The sequence below is a fragment of the Oryctolagus cuniculus genome, chromosome 12 (assembly GCF_964237555.1).
Source record: "Oryctolagus cuniculus chromosome 12, mOryCun1.1, whole genome shotgun sequence".
Lineage (NCBI taxonomy): Eukaryota > Metazoa > Chordata > Mammalia > Lagomorpha > Leporidae > Oryctolagus > Oryctolagus cuniculus.
Window position 1 is genome coordinate 44138339 of NC_091443.1, and position 16185 is coordinate 44154523.

Sequence of the window (16185 nt, forward strand, 5' to 3'; positions counted from 1 at the left end):
CAGCTTTACCTGTTATATCACAGTGCCAGCCCCAACAACCATTTTTTAAAGTGACTTATTTAATAATGCTATTACAAATCTCAAATCTCCAAAGATGCTGTGTTGCTTATCTACCTAATGACCATGGTATGGTGGTATATCCAGCTGCGATCTTAGCAAAACCTGACTTTCTGGGGTTTCACTATCCTCAACCACAAAATTATCTTCCCACTTCATATTTTAATACTGAGGATCAAATGATACAGTAAATTTGAAAACATCTGGAACCCAACTATAAAGCATCATTCTTTCCATATTACAGATTTTAAGTATCTATCTAAATTAAGTCTTACTCAGAAGTATTAATTAAAATGAACTGATAGCCCTGTTTACCCAACAGCCTGATTATAAGAATCCTCTGGAGATACTAGTTTAAAATCCAGATTCCTGGAGGCAATAAAGACCCTGCTTGGGACATCCACATGCTGTATCAGAGAGACTGGGCTGGGCTCAACTCTGTTTTCACTTCCAGTTTCCTGCTGTTGCATACCCTGGGAAGCAGCAGGTGATGGCTCAAGTACTTGGGTCCCTGCCACCCATGTGGGAGACCCAAATTTAGTTCTGGGCTACTGGCTTTGGCCTGACCCAAGTCCCAGCTGTTGTGGGCTTCTGGGGAATAAATCAGCAGATGGAAGATTCTCATTTTCTCATATTCTCTCTCTCCTTCTCCTTCTCGCACTCCCTCTCCCTTATAAATAAATGAAAATTAATAAATAAAAACTAAAAAGAGGCCAGCGCCGCGGCTCACTAGGCTAAATCCTCCGCCTTGCGGCGCCGGCACACCGGGTTCTAGTCCCGGTCGGGGCGCCGGATTCTGTCCCGGTTGCCCCTTTTCCAGGCCAGCCCTCTGCTGTGGCCAGGGAGTGCAGTGGAGGATGGCCCAGGTGCTTGGGCCCTGCACCCCATGGGAGACCAGGAAAAGCACCTGGCTCCTGGCTCCTGCCATCGGATCAGCGCGGTGCACCAGCCGCAGCGCGCCGGCCGCGGCGGCCATTGGAGGGTGAACCAACGGCAAAGGAAGACCTTTCTCTCTGTCTCTCTCTCTCTGTCCACTCTGCCTGTCAAAAAAAAAAAAAAAAAAAAAAAAACTAAAAAGAAAATAAACACATTATCTTGGAGCTCACCCCAAAACTACTAAATCAGACTCCACAGAGAAGGGGTGTTAAACTCTTGATTTTTAAAAAACATTTTACTTATTTTGCTTTCATCTACTTGAAAGATAGAGTGATAGAGAAAAAGAGAGCCGAGTGAGCTTTCAAATTTGCCAGTTCAGTCCCCAAATGCTTGCAACAGCCAGGGCTGGACCAGGCTGAAGCCAGGAGTCCTGAACTCCATCTGGGTCCCCTACGTGAGTAGCAGGGGCCCAAGCACTTGGGCCCATCACCTGCTGCCTCCCAGGTTGCATGAACGGGAAGCTGGATCTGAAGGAGGCGAGTCAGGACTGGAACCGGGCACTGTGAGAGGAGATGCCGGCATTCCAAGCAGCGCCTTAACCCGCTGTGCCACACCAGCTGCCCTGAGACTGATTTTTAACAAACACCCAACACGACTCTTACAACCTCAAAGATTATCTCCAAAAGCCAATTTAGCATAATGTACCTGGGAACCATCAGAAAAGCTGGCTGGAAAAAAGCAAGCTTCAGAAAATAAAAAAACAAGTGCCCAGAACTAAAACACCAGGAAGCAATGACATGCTAAAAATACACAAACAAAGGGGATTTGTCAAAGAACACCAAGGGCAACTGACAGAGCTCCAGAAGGCTACAGCTGGAACAGTCCGAGCCCTGGGTTAAAACCCAAAGCATAAAATAAATGTCCACAGTCTATACCAATATAAAGAAGTCACTGCATGATGGGAAACAGACAAACCTCCTATGCAGAATCCCAAGTGATTTACGTAAATATTCCGCCCTCAAGGAGGCGACACTTAATTCCCCAGCCCTTAGGAGTGGTTGTACACAGAGACTTCCTTTCAGAGAGTACACAGGGAGAGGGGAGGGAAGATGTTAATGACGGGGAAGCGAGATGTGTGGTATATCTTCACAACTTTTCTGTAAAAGGAATTCTTGCTCAGAGCATCTTGGGTAAGGCACATGGATTTGCATATTTCACCATCCCTCTTTTCCCGTGCCCTTTGCTTCTTCCGGATAGCCCAGAGTCCACTCTAAGAACCATCCCAAGGTCAGCTCCCAGTCTGGCCTTTGGCCTTAAGAGAACAGCTGTGAAGCCTCTGCTCTCAGTAAGTTTGCTAGTTGACAACAGGTATTTTCCAAGTAGGTCAGCTCAGCCTCCATTCACCTACGTTTTTAGGAATTAGTCAGAAGAATAAGTAGTCCTCTGGTGACCAGCAGGAAAAGGTGTGGTGGAACAGGAAAGTAGGTACCTGGCTTCTATTTGGGGAGTAACACCCATATTAATGAGTGTCAAAACACCTTAGTCACTTCCATTTTGTTTATGCCACTCCCTTTCCAAGTACCACTTCCTGGGCTCCACCCCAAATAAAAGAAATGAAGTGCAAAACACTCCGTCACAAAACAAGCAGCTGCCACCGCCAGTACGGTGGTTTCTGGACCCTTGTTTCCAACAGTCATTTCTCCAGTCTGAATCCTCAGCAAGTCACATTCGGAATGCTTTGTCTACTGGCTCACACATAGGCTGCCATTGCCTCTTGCAGCCAAGAAGACTGTAGCATTAAAGGGAGCATAGCTGAGTATAGTTCGGTGAGCGCATAGGAATTTTTGGATACTATATGGAAAACTCAGCATCCAGGGAGAAAACTGGTAAGGAAAACAGGGCAAATCTTGGATCTGGCGGGACAGAGTATAGCTAGGAGGTAAGCTTTTTAAAGACCCTGAAAAACCAAGACCATGAGCATTCGGTGATAGTTTCATCACACGGTCATTACCACTTGGGGTGTGTGTGTATCACGGTTACCTTTCTTCCCCTCTCCGTGCTCTTTCCTTAATGACGGTAAAATGACACTTCCTTCTCTTTGGTGTTTACACCCGACACCACGGCGCTTTCTGCAGTGTTGCTCCATCAGATGTGCACAAGTCTGTCTCTTGACCTGGGCACAATCCTGTTTGCTTACCCACTTCTGTTACTACTAAGCTCCCCGCCTCTTCTTTCACACTGTTCTCTTCCGCGTCTATACATGGACATCCGACCTGACCACTGAGTCACAGTGACCTTAAGTTAGATCCATTGCTAATTAGGAATATTAGCATCATCTCTGAGGAGCATGCCCTTTGAACTTGAAAAACAGCCACAATAAAAAAATAGGCACCTACTGTGCGCAACCCTTTGTGGGAATACAAGGATGTTCTGATGTTCTGCCATAGAAAGAGCAGAGAGCCCTAACACTGCCAGATCTGGATGTTAGTACCAGGTGTGCCACTGACTCATTTTGTTAGCTTGGCCCCATCAGCCTCCTGGGCCTGTCTTCTCTGCAGAAACAGCTGGACACAGCTGCCCTGCGTTTGCCTAGGATTCCCCATTTTAGCACTCGGAATTCTGGGTCCTATCACCGTTCCCTTGGAAAGCCAACCTGAGGGCCTTTCAGGTTCTGGCACCTTTGGAGCTAAGTTGCAGTGGCTGCTCAAGGCGGTCGATGCCCTGGGAGAGTGTGGACTGAGTCCCGAGGAAGGGAGGGGCCGTAGACAGAGGCCTCTGCCTCCTGACCTCTGACTCACACGGGAGGCTGCAGGCCAGCACTGCTAACCTCTCACAGGAAGAGGGCTCAGCTGAGGCTGCTATCCAGAGGCAACACACAGGCTTGGGCTTCCAGTGGGAAAGACATTCAAAAACAATTGACTAATGCAAGGAATTTGTAGCAAATGTTGAGGCTGCCAGCATTCTTGCAAGTGAGCCAATGACCTTTTAAGCTACGTCTACAACTGACTAGCTTCTTGGCCATCATCCCAATGAAGGCGCCTGTCCCAGTTTAGGCTGTACTCAAAACTGGCTTGGCAGTAAGGTTTTTAGCATCCTAAGATACAGATTTATTACATGAGATCATATGAAATCAGCTTTCTAATAAAGACCTTAAAAAAAGAAAAAAGAGGGGTGAGTATTTGGCACAGCAGTTTGCTGTCTGGGACAAGTGCATCCATATCAGAGTGCCTGGTTTGAGTTCTGGCTAGCTGGCTTCCGGTTCCAGTGTCCTGCTAATGTGCACCCTGGGAGACAGTCCTGAATGGCTCAGGTGGTTGGGTCCCTTCCACCCCGATGGGGAATCAGATGGAGTTCCAGGCTCCTGCTTTGGCCAGGCCCAGCCATGGCTGTTGTGGGCATTTAGGGAGTGACCCAGATGGGCGACCTCTCTGTATCTGTCTGTCTGTCTGTCTCTCTTTCAAATAAACAAACAAACCAAGAAAAAATCATAAAGAAAATGCCGTGATGGAAGAATGTTCTAGAGGGGACTCTGGCACTGAAATTTTATAGTATAAATAAATGAAAATAAGGTAATAGAACTCATACATTTTTGGGTTTACAATTTTAAGGATGTGAAAAAAACAAATAAATTTAAGAACTTTAAGTCAAGACAAACAATTAAACCAACTGTTTCATAATAAAAATTCAGACCAGAAGGAACTGCTGGAGGAGAATCCAGTTATTTTCTCTTTCTCCATTAAAGGCTATTCCCAGGGAGTCTCTCCTTAGGGGGGGAAAAAAACAACTTAATTTCTTAATAAGACTGAGGTACTTGGAAAGGAGAAATCCTATCTTGTTCATGGCAATACAGAAGAATAAGAATATTTTAAAAGTCTTATTTCATTTAGACCTGTCTCTACAAATGTGAAGTGCACAATCAGGAATTGGCGGAATCCCCTAATCCACTGTTTCTGCTTCGTTGCTAAATTTTGCCTCTGTATTGATGGACTGCTGGCATTTTCAAAGGCTGGAGATCTTGCAGTCAGCCAGAGGAAACAGGCCTTCCTAACAGGCTCAGTCACTGGACCCACGGAAGGGGCCCAAATGTCTGCTTTCTCCTGGGAAATAAGGAAACACTGAAGAAAGAACCCCCATGTGGGAAGCAAAGTGTCCACCAGCCCCTGGCATTTTAGGTTCTTGGGGCCAGAGCCTGGAGCACGTAGATTTGGGTTGCAGCAGGAACAGCACGCGCCGTGCCCTAGGGCATCTGGACCCAGAACAGATGCCTTTTTTGCCAGCTGGGGGAGACCCTTGCCTCTGCTTCCCCTAGGATGTGGCCAGGAATCTAGCCTTTTCCCTTCTTAAAAACAAACAAAAACAAGAGTGCATCGGATCTGCCTTAGATTCGAAGGGAAACAAAGCAAGGGGTGCAAATTAACTGCAGGATGAATGACTAAGGAAACAAACACTGCTTTCAGAGGACCAGGATGAAGTGGCAGACACAACTCCTGCAGACCGAATTTCAGAGATGAATTTAATACATACGCCTTCACTGTTTAAAACAGAGACCCCAGAGACAAACAGGCTTCTCTCATCTACAAAGTCCCTGTCCTGGGTCTGTGCCCCTGCAGAGCTAAATATCTCGGGCACACTAAGGGTGCTCCCTGCCCTGTGGCTCATTCAGCACCAGCTTAACCTGGGCTTGGTGATTCTGAAACCCACAGGGGCTGAATCAGGCTTTGACTGGTGTCATCTCATCTGTTGTCAGAAATTCCTTCCCAGCCAGGATTTAAAAGAAGTCACAAGCTCTCCCCACCACTCCACCAGCTCTGCAAATGAGGAGTTACGGAGCTCAAAGGGCAGAGGACAGGGCAGGTGGCCCAATCTCGCCAATTATGAGAAGCTTGGCTGCCTGCCTGGGTACACAAAGCAAACGAACACATATCTTTTAATTTCTTCACAGGTCATTAGGTAACATATAATACCCTTCCACTGAAAGAAATCTATGAAGTCACGTGCTTGGAGCCTTCTGATTTAGTGCGTCTCTCCCATGCTGACTGTGAATCACCAAAAATATCTTCTGCTGGTATTCGGACGACTGGATCTTGGTTATGTGTAAACAGGAATTCTCATCGGAGACATAATTGATCTCCAGATAATGAACTCAGGAACTTGTGGCTAAAAATCGCCTCTGTTAAATGTCTGATTCTACTAAAAGTGAGCTCACAGAAAGGAGTAAATTTGGTTTCGGAAACATGACTATTTGACACGTGCTTCTTAAACCAGTTGGACTTGATTTTACTGTCAGTTTGAACTAGTTTAACCTGAATTCTACCTGAGTTTTCTTTGGTCAAGTGTTGAGAAGAGCTCATAAAAACCTGCCGCCTCATTTTGCTGAGTTAGAGAAGTTCTCTGATTTGTTTCTGAGTTCCTTAAATAGTTGTGCTAATCTGGCTCTTTTGATTTTCCCCTTGAACATTCTATCACCAGTTAATAATAATTTGGGGCTGTGTTTTCGATCCAGCTGCTTAAAAAAGAGCCACTGAGAAGAAGCCAATTGGGCCACATTTGTTCTACGGGGTAAGACTGAAATAGGAGTTGACTTAAACATAAAGCCAAAATGAAATCAAGCACACAGAAAATGTACAAGGTGATTCTGAAGTTTGCTTCTAAATACATAATACATCTGTGGCGAGCTGCATGTCTTTCAGGGTCAGCTAAGGGCCAGCCCGCAGCCTCTGTGCTCCCTTGCTGTTGAAGCCCTCAAATCCAGCCGTCTAACCTTTCAATTCAAGTCATCCAAGTATCTTTTTCTTGACAGTCATAAAAAATAGGACACTCATCATGGCAATCACTTGCTCTCTTTTTTAATTTTAAATTAACACTTATTTTATTTGAAAGTCAGAAGCCTGAGAGAGACAGAGGGCAGATAGAAAGAGATCTTCCATCCACTGGTTTACTTCCCAAATGCCTGCAATAGTCAGGGTTGGTCCAGGAGAAAGCCAGAAGCTGGGAATTCAATCCAGGCTTCCCATACCGGTGGCAGAGACCTAAGTACTTTAGATATTACCTGCTGTATCCCAGAGCAGAACCACGACTCGAACCCAGGCACCCCAAATGGCTTCTTAACTACTACATCAAATGCCTGCCCCATCATCTCATGTTCTAATGAAATGCACTGTTAATACGCTGCACTCTACATGTACAGATTATGTCCTAGATCTAGGTCTCATGTAGAAGTAGGAAGATGCTCCGTAAGCACCCTAGTGCAAATCCTGGCTGCTCCACTTCTGATCCAGCTCCCTGCTAATATGCCTGGGAAAAGCAGTGGACAACAATCCAGTACTTGGGCAGCTGCCACCCACTTAGGAGACCTGCCTTTCTACCTTTCAAGTAAATAAATAAATCTTAAAAAAAAAATCAATGGGAAAATGAGAAAATTTTGACTCAGTTGTAAGGGCAAGAATCATGTTTTAATGATCACTGACTGGAAATATCTAACTGGTGCTCAATAAATTATATTGATGATTATAATGATCAATACCATTTTTCTGTTTTCTGCACCCATCCATTTTTATAATTATTGATCACAAGTTTAAAATTGGGATTCCTGAGGCTGGCACTGTGGCTCATTGGACTAAAGTTGAGGCCTGCAGCACCGGTATCCCATTCTGGGGGCAGGTTCAAGTCCCTGCTGCCCCACTTCCAATCCAGCTTCCTGCTAGTGTGCCTGGGAAAGCAGCAGAGGATGGCCCAAGTGTTTGGGCCCCTGCTATCCAAGTGGGAGACCCAGAGGAAGCTCCTTGGCTCCTGGCTTTGGCTTGGTCCAGCCCTGGCTATTGCAGCCATTTGAGGAGTGAACCAGCAGATGGAAGAGCTCTCTCTCTCTAACTTTACCTTTCAAATAAAATAAAATAAATTTAATTTAATTTAAAAATTATGACTCCTACCCTTGGGTATAGGAGTTCTCATATAAATTAAACATAATATAAATATAATAAATTCTACTCTTGAGAATTTATCCTAAGGAAACATTAAAAAGCTGAAAAAAATTCAATGATTATTTGGAGGATTATATACAATAATTCAACCCTTTAGGAACAAATTCAAATATCCAGTAACAGGGCCGGCACTGTGGCATAGTGGGTAAAGCCGCCGCCTGCAGCGCTGGCATCCCATATGGGCGCCTGTTCAAGTCCTGGCTGCTCCACTTCCGATCCAGCTCTCTGCTATGGCCTGTGAAAGCAGTGGAAGATGGCCCAAGTCCTTGGGCCCCTGTACCACGTGGGAGACCCAGAAGAGGTTCCTGGCTCCTGGCTTCGGATAGGCGCAGCTCCGACTGTTGCGGCCATCTGGGGAGTAAACCTGCGGATGGAAGACCTCTCTCTCCGCCTGCCTCTCTGTAGCTCTGCCTTTCAAATAAATAAATCAATCTTTAAAAAAAAATTTCCAGTGGGAGGGGGTCAATGGTAAGAAAACTATGGAGGCGGTGTTGTGGCACCTGTGACGGCATCCCATATCAGAGTGATGGCTTGAGTCTTGGCTAAGCCGTGCTTCTGGATGGTAGAAAAAGGGCATATCAATCAAGGTTCTTAGTTGTATACAACACTAAACCATCTTAAGTTGTTATTACTGTTTTTTTCAATGAGTAGAAAAGTGGCAATTTATTTAAGGTGCTCATAGGTTCAGTGAGCCAATGGGAATGGAGGATCCGACTTAGAATCCACGCAGGAGTCAGGGCGCTCTGCTCTGGAAGACCAGGAAGTAGGAAGCTTTGGGACATGGCCACAGCTGCAAAGCAGAACCATGACAGGTCATCTCTGGAGTGCAGCCCTGGATGTAGGTGTCTCAAGGGTGAAGCCAACATCATACGGCCTCCCCCGGGCTGCAGAAGGGCCACAGTTCAGGAAGAGGAGAGATGTCCCCGCCTCAGCTGCCAGCGTGGGAGGCTCACACTGCCTCTCACCCATGGGATGAACAAGGAAGGCCTCCTCCCACATGGGAGAAGAGCTGGAGACTGAATAACCAAGAAGATGACAAAAGCGAACAACAATCTTTTCCTTTTTATGTTTTTCACCAGTTTATAAATCATTTTCAGAGAACTTATGTGACATATGGAATCTGATAACTACAACCTTTCCATTCATCATAGCATGATGTTGAATTACAGATATATAATATACAGATATATGTTTCCAATCTTTAAAAGAATGTGTCTAAAGGTGGTACAAAATCTGTATGAAATTAAGGAATCTCCATTCTACTCCAAGTTTGCTAACAGTGCTTGCTTCTTTAAAAATAATAAATAGGCAATATATTTTTTCCTCAATCAGAGTTAAGAGGGGGAGGACGGTAGGATGGGAAGTATTGCTATGCTCCTAAATCTGTATATGTGAAATACATGAAATTTGTTCAACTTAAAAAAATTTAAAAAGAAAAAAAAATTATCAGAGGACGGTGTTATAGTACAGCACATGAAGCTGCCTATTGAGATACCCACATTCCATATCAGAGTGCCTGGTTGGAGTCCTGGCTCCTCTGCCTCTGATCTGGCTTCCTGCTAACATGTCTGTCCCAGACCCAGATGTAGCAAGTGCTTAGGGAGTGAAATAAGTGGGTGGAAGACTTCTCTCTCTCTATCTCATTCTCTGCCTTTCAAATAAATACTTTTTAAAAATTAGAATTATGATTTTTTCTATGAATCCCTTAATGTGATGAATTCTTTTGGTAGATTTCAGATTTTTTAATCAGTTTGGCCTTCCTGAAATAAATTATTTGATTTTGATCAATGACTTTTTAATGCCTTGTTACATTCATTTACCTAATATTTTATTTAGGAATTCTGTATGTGCATTCATAGGGAAAGCCAATAATTTTCTTTTCATATATTGTTCTTATCTGTTTTTGATTTTTCTTCCTTTAAAAATGAGCTGGTTGTGGTTGGCATTGTGGCATAGAAGGTTAAGCACTGGCCTGCAGTGCTGGCATCCCATATGAGTGCCAGTTTGAGTCCTGGCTTCTCTATTTATGATCCAGCTCTCTACTAATGTGTCTGGAAAAGCAGTGGATGATGGCCTGAGTGCTTGGGTCCCTATACCCATGTGGGAGACCCCTGAAGAAGCTCCTGGCTCTTGGCTTTGGCCTGATCCAGCCCTTGCCATTGCAGTCATCTGGGGAGTAAATCAGCAGACAGATCTCTCTATATATACAACTCTGCCTCTCAAATAAATAAATGAGCTGGCATGGGGTAGGTGTTTGGCACGGAGATTAAGATGTCACCTGGAATGCCCATATGCCATGCAGGACTGGGAAGCAGCAGACAATGGCTCAAGTGCTTCAGTGCCTGCCACCCATGTATGAAATCTGGATTGAATTCCTGGGCTCTGACTCTGGCCTGGCCCAGCCCTTGCTGTTGTGGGCATTTGGGGAGTGAACCAGTGGATGGATGCTCTCTGTTGTTTGTCTCTGTCTTGTGTGTGTGTGTGTGTGTGTGCACGCACTCGCGCGCACATGCATGTGGGCCTCTCTGCATTTCAAATAAAAATAAAGAAAAATTTAAAGAAAAAAATAAAATGAGTTGGCAATTTCTAAGCTTTTTCTGTTTTCTAGAACAATTTACAAAATATACATTAAATATACCTTTAAAATTTAAGAAAATTCACTAATAAAATCAGCAAAGCTTGGTATTTATTTTGTAGAACAAATATCTGATTATCATCTTAATTTATTTTTTTAATTTTTAATTTATTAATTTTATCTTATTTGAAAGGCAGAGAGACATAGAGAGATTTCCCATCTGCTGATTCACTCTCCAAATATCTACAACAGCAAGCGCTGGGGCAAGCTGAAGCCAGGAACCAGGAACCCAATGTTGATTTCTCACATGCGTGGCAGGGTCCCAAACACCTGAGCCATCACCTGATGTCTTCCAGGGTGTGAACTAGCAGGAAGCTGGAAAAAACAGGGAGTCCAACTCAGGCACTCTGATCTAGGAGATGGGCATTCCAAGCAGTGTCTCAGCTGCCATGCCAAGTATCTGCCCCTGAATTTCTTTAATTCATAACTCTAATTCATTTTTTTAGCCTTGAAATAAAAAGTTATGATTTTAAATTTTAAAAAGAAGTCAATAGCCAGAACAAATTAAGGTAAAAATGGGAAGTTCCAATTTGTTTGCTCAGGAAAATGTGCTGAATTTTTGCATTTCTACTACATAGGTCTGAGATAAATTTAAAAATCCAAGGCCAGCCATGTTGTGGCACAGTGGGTTAAGCTGCCTTCTGCAATGTCAGAAGCCCATGTTGGAGAGCTGGTTCCAGTCCTGGTTGTTCGGCTTCCGATTCTGCTCCTTGCTAATGCACCTGGAAAAGCAGTGGAGGATGACCCAAATACCTGGCCCCCAGCCACCCCTGTGGGAGAAAGGATAAAGTTCTTGGCTCCTGGCTTTGTTGCAGTCATTTGGGGAGTAAATCAGCAGATGGAGGATCTCTTTCTCAGTGTCTCCCTTTTTCACTCTACCTTTCAACTATATAAAAATAAGGCTTTTAAAAATATTTATTTATTGATTTGAATGGCAGAGTTGCAGAGAGGATAGACAAAGAGAGAGATCTTCCATCTACTGGTTCATTCCCCAAATGGCTATGAAACTGGAGCTGGACTAGGCCAAAGCCAAAGCCAAAGCCAGGAGCCAGGAACTTCCTCTGGGTCTCCCCTATGAGTGCAGGGACCCAAGGACTTGGGCCCTCAGCTGCTTTCCCAGGCCATCAGCTGGGAGCTGGATCAGAAGTGGAGCAGCCAGGACCTGAACTGGCACCCATATAGGATGCCAGCGATGCAGGCAGCAGCTTAACTCACTATGCCACAGTGCCAGCTCCAAGAATTTAAAAAAAAAAAAAAATTGATGGGCCAGCACAGTAGGTTAAGCAGTTGCCTGTAATGCTGGCATCCCAAATGTGTCCTGGTTCAAATCCCAGCTGCTTACTTCCAGTCCAGCTCCCTGTTAATGTGCCTGGGAAAGCAGTGAAAGATGGCCCAAGTCCTTGGGTCCCTGCAGCCATGTAGGAGACTCAGATGGAATTCTTGGCTACTGACTTCCACCTGGCCCAGTTCCGGATAGTGTAGCCATTTAGGTAGTGAACCATCAGAAGGACAATCTCTGTCTCTCCCTCTCTCTGTAACTATGCCCTTCAAATAAACACATCTTAAAAAATTTTAAACTCTATTTAGAAAAGTATTGATAATCCTCAGGGACAAAAAAAGTGTTCAACAATAGGCGCTCATATATGCCATTGGTGGTATAAACACTGGCATAACACACTGAAGCCCAATTAAGTTAAAATTATACACACACATACACAACGTAAATGCCCACTGCCAAGATTCTGGGTAAAGCATAGTAATACTAGAGTAATATGCTATTACCTTTTTAAAACTAAACATTTTTTAGCACCCTACTAATGCACATGCTGGAAGCCAGCAGGCTCAAATGCTTGGGACTCTGCCACTGACATGGGAGCCTGGGATTGTGTTATACGTTCTGGGCTTTGGCCTGGCCCAGCCCAAGCTGTTGCAGCATTTCGGGAGTGAACCAGATGAAAAGTCATTCTTCATCTGTTCCTCTGTCTGTTTTTGTCTCTGTTACAAACAAAATACAAAATAATTTTTAAAAATTTTAAATACCAATTAACAAAAAATTAATCTATTTAAGAAGTTACATTATTCATAAGTCTGGAAACATAATCAGCATTCCTAATGTTGGAAATCAAAACTCCTGGCTGGCGCCGCGGCTCACTAGGCTAATCCTCCGCCTTGCAGCGCCGGCACACCGGGTTCTGGTCCCAGTCGGGGCGCTGGATTCTGTCCCGGTTGCCCCTCTTCCAGGCCAGCTCTCTGCTGTGGCCAGGGAGTGCAGTGGAGGATGGCCCAAGTGCTTGGGCCCTGCACCCCATGGGAGACCAGGAGAAGTACCTGGCTCCTGCCATCGGATCAGCGCGGTGCGCCGGCCGCAGCGTGCCAGCCGTGGCGGCCATCGGAGGGTGAACCAGCGGCAAAAGGAAGACCTTTCTCTCTGTCTCTGTCTCTCTCTCACTGTCCACTCTGCCTGTCAAAAAAAAAAAAAAAAAAAAAAAAAAAAAAAAAAAAAAAAAAAACTCCTAGAGATGCAGCTATGTCTAATAAAACTGCCATTGAAAAAAAAGATTTATTTATTTATTTGAGGGGTAGAGTTACAGAGAGAGAAGGAGACAAACTGAAAGGTCTTCCATCCGCTGGTTCACTCCCCAAATGGCCAGAATGGCAAGGGCTTGGCCGATCCAAAGCCAGGAGCTTCCTCCAGATCTCCCTTTCGGGTGCAGGGGCCCATGCACTTGGGCCATTTTTCACTGCTTTCCCAGGCCATAGCAGAGAGCTGGATTGGAAGTGGAGCAGCCCGGTCTCAAATCAGCACCCATATGGGATGCTGGCACTGCAGGCGGCAGTTTTACCTGCTGTGCTGCAATGCCGGTCCCTGGATTTGTTTCTTAGAAGCATGAAGACAGGTTCTAAGAATGACTCTAGCATTTTCTAATTACTCCACCTGCAACCAACCACTGAGACAGAGAATCAAAAGGACTGGGGACTACTGAGGGAGTTCATCCATTTTCTTGGGTACTTTTAAATATGTTGGCTCATTTCTAAGGCATTGCTTTCTTCTGAGAATGACGTTTTTATCATTCATTATTTTTATCATGACAACAATCATTTGCAACCTTTCAGTGTGCTTCCTGGCCCCTGGAAACCCTTCTGTTTTAAGCGGCACCACTAGGGAGGGGCTTGTGCTCGGTCTCAGCTGCCAAGGACACAAGCTCAGAGCCAGCCTCAGGATGGAAGAGCTTCAGGCAGGCAGGCAGGCCAGGGAGCACAGCCTGGACTCCCCACAGGGCAGTCTGGGTGCCAGAGGGAAGCTCAGCAGCTCTGAAAAGTCATACAACAGGGAATGATAAAAATCACTGGCCGGCGCCGCGGCTCACTAGGCTAATCCTCCGCCTAGCGGTGCCGGCACACCGGGTTCTAGTCCTGGTTGGGGTGCCAGATTCTGTCCCGGTTGCCCCTCTTCCAGGCCAGCTCTCTGCTGTGGCCAGGGAGTGCAGTGGAGGATGGCCCAGGTGCTTGGGCCCTGCACCCATGGGAGACCAGGAGAAGCACCTGGCTCCTGCCTTCGGATAGGCGTGGTGTGCCGGCTGCAGCGTGCCGGCCGCAGCGGCCATTGGAGGGTGAACCAACAGCAAAGGAAGACCTTTCTCTCTGTCTCTCTCTCCACTGTCCGCTCTGTCAAAAAAAAAAAAAAAATCACACATCTGTCCACAGAGACCACTGAGCTGGGGTGATAAGCTGAGCCCCTGTGCTCCAGGCTCAAAACTGGCAGGATGTCACTGCCGCCATCGCCACCCACCAGCTGTTTTGGTTCTGTCTTTGTAGGATACCAGTTAAAAGACCTGGAACTTGTTTTTGAATAGAGTTGTAATTTGGGTAACAGGAAAAGTAACTGAGACCCTCATCTGGAAGCCTTGCTGCGCTGCCATTAGTATTTAGGTCAGGACATCCTGTTCTTGCAGGTATCAGCGGGGCTGTCTGATGTACACAACTAGAGTCAGGGGAGGAAGTACCCCAAAGGGTTGCTCTCTCTGTTCTCCCATCTGACTGATACAACATCTCAGAAATCTGTCTGATTATGGAATTTAGAAGTTTTTCGTTCCTAAGGAACAACCTTCTCACCAACCTTGATATACACAGTGTTCTGAAAAGTAATTTAACAACAAATGGACAAACAGAAAACATAATTGGACAGTTCAAAGAAAACAGTGAGTCTGGGGCCGGTGCAGCAGGTTAACGCCCTGGCCTGAGGCGCCGGCATCCCATATGGGCGCAGGTTTGAGACCTGGCTGCTCTACTTCCGATCCAGCTCTCTGCTGTGTCCTGGGAAAGCAGTGGAAGATGGCCCAGGTCCTTGGGCCCCTGCACCCGCAAGGGAGACCTAGAAGAAACTCCTGGCTCCTGGCTTCAGAGCAGTGCAGCTCTGGCCATTTCAGCCAATTGGGGAGTGAACCATCGGATGGAAAATCTCTCTCTCTGCCTCTCCTCTCTCTCTGTAACTCTGACTTTCAAATAAATAAATAAATGTTTTTTAAAAAAAGAAAATAGTGAGTCTGAAAAGTCCACTTCCCCCTTTTAAGTGTGTGTGTCTGAGCGTGTCCTATTTCTTAAATTGCTATAGGATCATATAACGGCTTCTGTTCTGTAACCTCTTCTTCCTCTTGCCTGTGATTTTGGGGTTCTTGCTTCTCTGATTTCTTGCCTTGTCTTTGCCTGCCTGCACTCTTTCTTTTTCTTCCAACCTCGTTCTTTCATGAAAGAACAAATACCTCTCGATGCTCAGAGGCGCAGCCTCAGAAACACTTGGCGTATGATGAGAAAAAATGTGAAGGCAGTCAACAGTACAGGCTGTGGGGCCAGGCAGCACGGGCTTACTCTCCAGCTCTGCCCCTCTCTGGCACAGTATTTAACTGCTCTCTGTGAATTTCCTGTGCTGCAAAATGGGCAAGCAGACAATAACAGTACCTACTTCACTGGGTTGTAAAGGAGATTATATCTGAAATATAGCAGTGCCTGGTACATGGGAAATGTTTGAATATTTCAGTCCAAGTCAACCAAGAGCTTCTCTTGTGATACTTGTATGAGGTAAAAAACAGTAGTTCCCATTCCAGAAATCTCCTGTTGGTATTATCACCTCTTTTCTTTCTCCTCTTCTTCCTGTAGGCTTCTTCCTCTTTTCCATCTCCTTCCTGTTGCCACAAATGCTCCTGCTCCTCTTCCGTAAGTGTCTATCCTTTCCCAAGTGTCTATTCTTTCTCTGTTTCCTGTAGTAGCCACAGCAGTCACAACAAGCCATAAAGAGCCTCACTCTCACCTGAAGCCTTTGCTGCACCCTGGGCCAGCCACCACACTCAGCTAGCCTCCTTGCCTGCAGAAGTGCCATCATGGGTGGCCCAGGCCTCAGCAGTCCCAAAAATGATGTGCCCAAGGAGACTTGGTAGGAGACTTGCTCCTGTGCTTCTGAATAATTGTTGAGTCCGGACACAACATTAGGAAAGGAACTTTAGAATACCTTTCTGACCATTTTTGTTAGCTTTTGAGGACTTGGCTCCATGCTCAATCCTCAGGACACAATCATTGGCCGTAGGGAAGTGAAAAGGAGCACGATGGGAACAGCAAGGCACGGAGAAGGTACTCTATAAATAC